The 8,838-nt window shown below is 35.4% G+C and overlaps 1 pseudogene; it reads left to right on the plus strand.

Annotated features, from left to right (window-relative positions):
• The first annotated feature begins 1,780 nt into the window (after positions 1 to 1,780).
• LOC110799584 (60S ribosomal protein L34-like) lies at positions 1,781 to 4,545 on the plus strand (annotated as a pseudogene).
• Positions 4,546 to 8,838: the final 4,293 nt, after the last annotated feature.

The raw sequence follows: 8,838 nt of genomic DNA on the forward strand, positions 1-8,838 counted from the left end.
GGAGTTCCGTTGAGATTTTGAATTTCGAATAACGCTCCCAAACATGAGAACGAATGCCAAAAAACAATCTTTTCAAATACAATATTGGAGTACAATTTTCAATTTCTAGGCATGAAATAAATGTTTTCGAAAACCATATTTGTGCAAAACGAATTTCTACCTTGCCCAATACGAATGTGTTCTATATTCGGGTTAGCCCCGAGGGAAACGAAATGGTGATTCACTATACGGTTCCTGACCAAAGTGTATGACCATTTCCGCGCCTACCGAAACTTGAAATTCCTGATGTCAAGTATGGAGGTCGTCCGCCAACCAACACCTACCCCTTAAGGAGGTAAAACAGTTGTTACCGGATCCGCCTCTTAGTCAAGCACCCTTTCGACACCCAAAGCCGACCACTTGCATCATACAAAACTTAGACTGACCGTAGGTTGAGAACTTTGCATGTCGCATTCATATGCATGCTAGTGTGACAACGTGCTATATGTGCATTGTGTGGGTGTCTTTGCACGTGTGAATGGCTAACCTCGAGTTCTAGCTTTGCCAAAACCATTAGCCTCCAACTAGGAAACTTAACCCCTAGGTGCATCATTCAAACCTCATGCATCTAAAATCTCCGATTTAGGGTCTTTTAGGAGTGCCACTCCATTTGATTCAAAACCCCTAAACACGCCTCCGCACAAATTCCAAATTCAAAATCCAATCCAATGACGTCATAATGCCGAACTTTCAAGTCCAATTTCCAAATTCTAAATTCAAAATAACGGCGTCATAATGACGGATTTTCAAATGCAATTTCCAAATTATAAATTCAATTCCAATCTAACGGCGTCATAATGCCGGATTTTCATGTCCAATTTCCAAATTCCAAATTCAAGTTCAATCCAACGACGCCATAATGCCGGAATAAAAAATTCAATCCAACGGCATCAAAATGCCAGATTTTCAAGTCCTATTTCCAAATCCAACGGCGTCATAATGCCGGATTTTCAAGTCCAATTTCCGAATTCCAAATTCAAGTTCAATCCAGCGACGCCATCATGCCGGATTTTCCAATTTTGAATTCCAATTCCAAATTCAAAATTCAATCCAACGACATCATAATGCCGGATCTTCAAGTCCTATTTCCAAATCCAAAGGCGGCATAATGCCGGATTTCCAATTCAATCATTCTAACCTCCAATTCCATATTCAAAACCTCAAATTCAAATTTCTAAACTCATAACGGCATAATGCCGAATTTTCTATTCAACCTTTTAAACCTCAAGCTTGGATCTCCAAATCCATGTTCTTTAATTCAATCTTTCAAGTTTTAAATTCTATGCTCAAAACCTCAAGTTCAATTTTCCAAATCCTTTAGGGCATAATGCCGAATTTTCAGTTCAACCTTTCGAATCTCCAAATTCTATGTTCAAGGCCTCAAATTTCCAAGTCCATGGCGGCGTAATGCTGGATTTTCAAGTCCAAAATTCCAACACCTTCACTTCAAATTCAAAGCTCCGTCTTCTATACAAAACTCCTCTTATCAAATTCCAAGTTAAAACTCCAAATCAAACTCAAGTTTCGAATTCGCTTTCAAGTTACAAAGATTCTTGTCTACAGTAACATAGTTTTTATTCAGTTTAAATGTTGAATTTTGGCTGTTTATAGGAGCATTTTTTTAATTTCTATGAGTATAACGTTTAGGGACTGGATTATGGAGTTTGATAGGACCGATTAACTATAAGTTAATACTTGCAAATTAATCTAAATATTTGGATTTTCCCCTTTTATTTCCATTTATCTTCCTCTTACTTCTACTTCTCCCCTTTCAAATATTATCACTTATTTTAGTGTGAATGTAAAATTGTAATCACTTTATAGATAGTTAATGGTCCTGCTCAACAATTGGAGTATGTCAAAGCTAGGTAGCCGATTCATTTTTCTCCTCCAAATACTTAATTCTTTAATTATTTATTCTTAATTCTTAAAGTCCTCTAATTCTCTTTTGGTGATTTCAGGTTTAAGCTGTGTGATGCGGAGCAGCGAAGGTATAGTTCATAGTTCATGGGTGTTTAATTATTTTTCTTTTTTTTAGATAAAGTATGGGTGGTTGATTTTTCTCTTTGAATTAAGAAAATATGAATGTTTTTTTCCAGTTGCAGGCAAATGAAAGAGCTAGGAGAAATATTTGAAGAGGCGACGAACATAAAAAGAATTATAGTATGAGAACGACAATTTATTCAATTTTTGTGTTTGAATCAAGGAAGACTTTTCAATGACTACCATAAAATGGTAGCCACTACAATAAGATGAATCTCAGTCTTTAAATTTTGTTGACTCCTTACAACCGTAGATCATGATGACTTTTATTATTAAAATGTATTTTTTTTCTAAAATAAAAAAAGAAAATTCCCCCCATTACCTTCCCCACGTTCACTTTTGTTTTTTTTTTTGTTTTTTTTGTTTTCGTATCTCACACTATCTCACACTATCTCAGTGTCTCAGATACTATGATTTCTCTTCTTTCACAAAAATTCTGATTATTGCTCCCTGTTCTATCATATTTCAAAAACATCCCATACTCCATATTTTTCTTCACCATAAACTGATAAAATAGAAATCTGAAATTCGTTCTATTTGGAAATCAAATTAGGGGTAATTTCGATTCCATTTTGATTTGAGGAAGTTGATTTCTTATTCGAGGTATTCGAAGGCATTTTACGGGATCATCTACTACGCAATTGTCGTAGGTAAGTACAAACATCGATCTTTATTCTTTTAGCAATGTTCATATATTATTTTTGGGTAATTTCGATTAATCTTATTAGCCTGAAAATAGTTGGGTTTGAAATGAATAAGGGTGTTCTTGATTAATTGGCTGTAAAACTCAAGTGTAGTTTAATAGGCCTTTTTTTTTTATTGAAAGTTCTGTTTTTTTTATTGATGGTTGTTTGAATTAGGGTGTTCTTGATTAATTGGGTGTAAAACTCCTAGGAATGGACTAAAGGTTTATGGTTGGGTTTGTCTTTTGATAATGCCTACAAACTGTTTGATGAAATGTCTCAACCAAATATTATCTCTTGGAATTTGTAATTTCTGGGTATGTAGAACAAATTGCTATCGATCAAGAGTGTTCATGTTACATAATATCACTCATTCTTTTTTACAATTTGACGCTTTTCCAAAACGAGCAAATGAGCTAAAAAAAACAGCTTTAGCTGTGCAACAATTTTGGTTTAGATCATATACGCCAATCTCTCATGAGGCACCGAAGAGAATTCATCATTTTCTTCCGTTCCGTGGTAATACAAATTGGAAAGCAAAATACAAGGAAGATAATCGATGATTGTTCCCGTAAAATGCCTATACTTGAATTACTCTACGATATGTACGGTGGATGTGCTGAATATCGTTCACCTATGGAGCCGAAAACCGACTCCAAAGATGAAGAGAATGTATCAAACAAAAGAAAGTCCATTTGCATCGATCTCACTAGAGATGAGCCTGTTGAAATTATAGCTGGATTAGTTAATTCATTTATTTTTTCTAACAATGTTAGTATTAGAGATAGATTAGGATTGTATTATCCTAATAGTTGTAGTATTCTAGTAGTAAGAGAATTGTTATGCATATGAAATAGAAGAAGCAATATTATGCCATTGGCTACGTTTTTGTTATATTTTTTAATTATGTACTCTACTAGTATTTTGTTATAAATTTTGGTTCACTCATACATAAGTTTTGGTAGTACATGAGTTTTTACAAGTTTGAACTTTAACTGCCAACCATAGATCAGTGTTCACAAGTTGGCTTCTTGGAATATCGTTATTCAGTCATACAACTGAAATTTTACTCAAGAACCTCTCCTATACTAGTGTTAAAATGTCAAATCTTCCCCCTTCTTTCGCTTCACCCCCAAAACCAGAGGAGAGAGATAACTCGCAGAGAAATAATGGTGCAGAGGCTTACTTACCGTAGAAGGCATAACTATGCCACTAAATCTAACCAGCATCGCATCGTCAAAACTCCTGGTGAGAAGCTAGTCTACCAGACTACCAAGAAGAGGGCTAGCGGTCCTAAATGTACTGTTATTGGCAAGAGAATCCAAGGGATTCCTCACTTGAGACCCAACGAATACAAGAGGTCTAGATTGCCTAGGGACAGAAGGATTGTGAACCGTCCTTATGGTGGAGTTCTGTCTGGTAGTGCTGTTAGAGAGCGGATCATATGAGCATTCCGCACTGAAGAGCAAAAGATTGTGAAGAAGGTTTTGGAGATCCAAAAAGCCAAGGAAAAGGTGGCTGGAAAGAGTTGAAATTAGACGCCATTTATTTTAATGGTAAATTTTGGTGCTTGAGTTAAAGCCAATCATGGGAATTGGGAATGTGATGTGAGGTGTCCTGAGAATTGGATTTGTATCTTACAGTTGGATACTTTGAGCGTAGTTTCTAGTAAAAGTTTGTCGACAACTCTACTTTTATGTGTTTGTTCCCTTGAAAATTTTCTTGATTTTATGTCAAATACATCTAAGATGAAAAAAAAGAAGTCAAATCTTCAACATCATTCACAAAATCTTAGCAATGTAGCCTATGTAGGAATTGAACCTACATCTTTGTGTGTGCTCACACAATGCTCTACCATATTGAGCTAATAGGCTAGAGTTGTCCTCTAAATAAAATTGTAGGGAAGGAATGAGATCACAAAGGAATTACTTAATTTCCGGCACCAAAATACCAAAAATGTAATTTTTTTGCATTACTAATGTAATATCATCAGAAACTCTTTTCAACACCAAGAAGTGAATAATATACTTGTCTCATTCAATTAAATTAGTGTCATCAGAAGTTATTGAAGCAGGGATAACCAGAGGTACATAAAGGCAAAGCATGTTGTTGAGGGATATAACCGGAAGTGAACAGAAAGTCTAATGTATAACCGTAAAACAATGAAAGCTCAGATTCGGCCAAGCCATTCACTGACTCAGTCACTCAGCAATGAGCTGAACAGATGATCATCTAATATTAAACTACTCACATTTGCAAACCAGAACGAGTTTATATTCTAAGGCTTCTTAAAATGTACAAGGCAATACCAACAAAGTTGAAAGTCAACATTCAGAAGCTTTTCAATGATGTCTCTTATATTAAGTGGTACATAAAACATTCCACTAAAATATCATCTTCTCGGCTCCTCGTAAGTTGATGCAATGTAGTAGGGCAGTGTATAATGAGAAACTCTAGAGCAACCTAAATTTTTTTTGCAGTGTCCACCACCAGAAAAACGTATGCTACCAGTAAAATGTCAGCTTCTATAACTATAACTAACCAATAAAGCCTATACTTATCAGTTTCCAATTTCCGTAAGTAGAAACCAATATGAAATAAAATAGCCTAAATGAAACCATAGCTTATAAAGCTAACCCTTATCCAATTTTATGAATGACAGTAAGAAATGTACACCAATACTCCCCGGTAATAATTCTCAGTGCGATCTAGTTTAGTTGGTAAAGTATAATTTGGTTTAACTCCACCTTTTGACCTGCACGAGGCTGAACAAGTTTATTTTGGGTCGGGTAAATTCGAGTTCAGTTCATGTCCTTTAGGGCCAAACCAATCTTTACTTAATAAATTTGCAAGTTGCAAAATTGTGATCAAGACCCTAAACTTGGTGAGAAAATAAAATATTTGGTTGGTTGGCATTGCCTTGGGACAACATATGATGCAAAAACTATCTTCGTCTCATCTAACTCATATGAATATATCAAGCACTAACAAACAGCTATATCACTACATTAACAACCATCATGGGTGTAAACATTTCCCCAACTTCACTAATATCTTGGGCTTGAACTCTGAGTTCCAGAATCATTCAAAGAATCTACTACAAGTTGAAAGGTACCACTAGTCCGCTGCATACCATTATATGAGGATTTAGTTGCAAACTTCAAGAACCATCTCCTTAATGTCCTTCTTCCAAAATCAAAAGTCACAAAGTGGCATCCTATTCCTATAAACATAGTTTAGGTGGGAAATTAATAAAGACTGACCCAATTAATAACCTGTTGCTGATCTAAACCAGACAAAGAATCAACTTGCAGAATACTATCACAATTGAAATTGCAGAATACTATCACAACAGTCAAACGAACTTCTATAACATCATCAATGGAAATGTCATCCAACAATTACAACAACATGAGCCCGAACTCAAAGGCAACATATAGCACCTCAACATATGTCTCAATCTCCAAGTGAATAAGAACTTACCCAGATTAAATTACACCATGATTGCATTTTAATGTAATTAAAGAAAAGAAAAAACTTTTTGGATAAAATCAAAGGCAATTAACTCAGCTTTTGTGAACTGAAACATAGTACTGAGAAATATGGTATAATTAGCAAGAGTATTCTACGCGTTAATTTCTAAGCTAGTAAAGAAACATCAAAGAACCAGCAACATTTTCAAATTACTAATTTTCTCAACAGGCAATAAATAGGAAAAGCAAAAAAGTGAGAGGAATCATTCAAATTCAAAAGCAACTCATCATCCTCACAAGTCACAAACACATTAAAATGTGGGAGAACAACAATCCAGTAATGTAATAAAGGATGCAACTTGAGCAAGATGAACACAGATGAACACCAACCTTAAAATCACCGTTAATTGAATCATATCCCATGTCAACACATGTATGTATGTAACCAGGAGTCGAGGACGAGGATTTCCCTTGTCGGTTGTCTGGAATTCCTTGATCTACTTATCGTTGGATTAATCGGAAACAGCAAATGCAGTCATCTTGTCGAACAGGTGGTGGGCGTTGTTCAACTGAGTGGAATTTTAAGTAGCCGGAGCGATCGATTTTGAATTGAAGTTTCAGAAATTTTACCAAACCCCCCGATTATGAAGATCAATGATGCAGGATAGCAAATCCTGTTAAGCTAAGATAGAACAGAGGTGGAAGAAGTAAAATAGACTTTGAAAGAGAAGACAGATTAAGAATCTAGAAGAAAAGAGAGGGTTCAGAATAAGGGAGATAGAGAGAAATTGTGTTTCTATTCATTAACGAATCATCCTCTCAAATATTCAAGAACATCAATTTGGATCTGAAGTTTCCGAAAACTTGTTCATTTTTTTTTGTTTGACTGAGAGAAACCGCTTCCCAGGAACGTGGATGAGAAAGTGGGTATTTTTAATGATTTTATTTTTATTGAAAATTTAATTTTAATTAAAAAATAAAAGCTAAAATGTCAGAAGAATCAACGGTTGTTGTGACTCAACGAAAATAAAAGGCTGAGATTCGTTTTGTTATGGTGGCTACCATTTTATGGTAGCTATTGCAAAATCTTCCTTGAATCAATTGTAAATTCAAGTTAATATTCCGTATGTATATTTGTTTATATCTTTGTATTTGAAATTTATTGTATTATTAATAAATTATATAGAAGAATTTTTTGGAAATCGTATATTAATAATTGTGTAATTTTTTTTTTTAAACAAATAAGAAGTAAAGAGAACAATTTTAATGGATAATGCTCTCTATAGTAAAGGAAAATAGAACGGTTAGGTGAGGCACTCGTTTCATTTTCCTTATTCATTTTGGAATTTTAGGAATGAAATAGAGGACGGTTAAGTCTGATAATTGTTCTTTATTGTTGGGCATATAAAACGCATCTTTCACATGTTTTATAAACTATGTAGCGCGTTGAGTTAAAGAACGCCTCTAAGGCGTATTATAAAGCCTATTTCAACAGTACTCTATTCCCCTTTTTGTTGTAGTGACTATGGAGCAGCTAAACTTGGAAAACTAGTCCTTACCGGCCCAACAGGTCCAAATGAGCGCTATAACGAAAAGAAGATTGAGAAAATGGTCCTTCAACAGACCATGGGAAGCAAATGCTTCTCGCTCGATCAAACACCCTTTTCTGGCAAACTACCAAAAAAGTTCAATTCATCGGACTTACCTAAGTTTAAAATGACAAATAACCACGTAACCACCACTTAAGCTTCGTAAATTCCATGAACCTCAAAGGTGTGGACAAGTCAATGTACCTACCCACCTTCCCCATGTCCTTGGAACCAACTCCACTTCAGTGGTTTTATCACCAGGACCACAAAAACTTCCCTACCTGGGAAGATTTGTTAAAATCTTCATCCAATAATACTCTTCTAACATGGACTTCCAAGTGAAAAGCATCATACTCGTACTCATCCTCAACATTACTGACACCGAGGATGTTTCTCTTTCCCGGTATAACGATTGACCACTTCTTATCGGCAGGGTCGGTTATGTAAAATATTCGCCTTGCTTGTGATACAAGTGTAAATGGATCTTCAGTCTCATGCAAATGACCTAGGTCTACAAGGGTGAACCCACAAGGATCATCCGTTTTTACACACCTCATACTATTATTAGTCCACTTGCAACAAAACAGACTAACATTGTATTTTGTACCGTATATAAGCTCCCATATGTCTTGGACTTGTCCATAGAAAGACAACTTGGCATCAACTAAAGATTTATCCTTAGCACTAGCGTACTCTCTTGATTATGCCACAAGGGAGACACCCCTATTTTGCACTGATAAGGACTTCTGATCTTGGCGCTTAGTCCAAAATGTGTATCCATTGACATCATAACCCTGATATGAATGCACAACTTCCCAAGGACCAAGATCTAGATACTAAACAGTTTCACAAACACTATTACCAGCTACTTCTAGTTCACTCATTACCTTATCTTTGAACCATTAAATGATCTCTTTATTATGCAATTGCGTCAATTCTCTTTTCCCTTTGGAAGGGTATTAGTTAGCCAATTCCTTCTTATGCATCACCAAATTTGGCTAGAATATGATG

This window comes from Spinacia oleracea, chromosome 4, assembly GCF_020520425.1.
Source record: "Spinacia oleracea cultivar Varoflay chromosome 4, BTI_SOV_V1, whole genome shotgun sequence".
NCBI lineage: Eukaryota > Viridiplantae > Streptophyta > Magnoliopsida > Caryophyllales > Amaranthaceae > Spinacia > Spinacia oleracea.